We start from the raw sequence: 1028 nt of genomic DNA on the forward strand, positions 1-1028 counted from the left end.
TGAGGCTTCTGGTAGAGTGGTGTGTCCTGTGGACATTTATCAACAACTCTAAACATGTTCTGTAACAGTTGCAGGGCAGAGAGATGACTGCCTCTGGGCATAGCTGAGAAGAGGCCTTCCTGACTGGAATAACTGCAACATGAACATTTCTGATCCTGAATTGTAACCTGTTAACTTCTCTACGATACCCCATAATAATTGTGACTATGGTGTCTCAGGGACCACTGCAATGAATTATAGAACCCAGTTGCACAGAGAGTGCTGCTGTAGGAGGAATGGTTGGAAGCACATTTTTTGCAGTGTATCTATGTATCCATTAGTAGAATGTTGATATTGCTGTAATTCAAGTTTGCAATAGTATTTGTAATAGTATTAACCTTTGTTGTCTTCCTCTGTTGTGCTTCTCCTAGTGTCTTCCTTTGCACTGAACACCTTGTGTGGAGCTCCTTCTACTATATATTGCCTTTCCCTTCACCCAAGTTAATATGTGTCTACCCTCTAGTTAGTGATTTACTTTATCTCGATAGAGTAGAAATAATAGACATTTGTGGAGCTTGAGAGTGTACCTTCATAAATTAAGCATCTTAACTCATCTCCGAATGGATCCAGAAATTAACATTTTAGCTAGTTACCAGTTTGATCCTTCCTGTTCTGGCTCCTCCATAGCCCTTCAAAGATGTTTCATGAGTGCTGTTGACACTGCTATCCAGGATGAAGCCTGCAGCTAAACACATTCTCAACGCTGCCCTGAGCAGTGCTGGATTTGCAGAAGTGAACAGAGGACACTCTGCTTGTGCCACACACTGGTATTTGGGCCCCAGAGTAGCAATTCAAGTGCAAAGAGTCTCATAAAGGCACTAATGAAACAATATCTTTAGACTATGATCTTCATCCTCTACATATATGGCTCCAAGTCAATCCAAGAAGTCAAGCCAGGCAAAGATGAAAAATGGAGAAGACAATAAATGCTGGCAGGGATGTGGAGAGACTGGGACACTCTTGCATTGCTGGTGGGATTGCAAAATGGT

The 1028-nt window shown here is 42.0% G+C and overlaps 1 protein-coding gene across 3 annotated transcripts in view; it reads right to left on the bottom strand.

Annotated features, from left to right (window-relative positions):
* Positions 1-1028, bottom strand: part of CPNE4 (copine IV) — an 853737-nt gene that overhangs the window by 136100 nt on the left and 716609 nt on the right. The window lies entirely within an intron of this gene.

Source organism: Chrysochloris asiatica, unplaced genomic scaffold, assembly GCF_000296735.1.
Source record: "Chrysochloris asiatica unplaced genomic scaffold, ChrAsi1.0 scaffold00028, whole genome shotgun sequence".
Lineage (NCBI taxonomy): Eukaryota > Metazoa > Chordata > Mammalia > Afrosoricida > Chrysochloridae > Chrysochloris > Chrysochloris asiatica.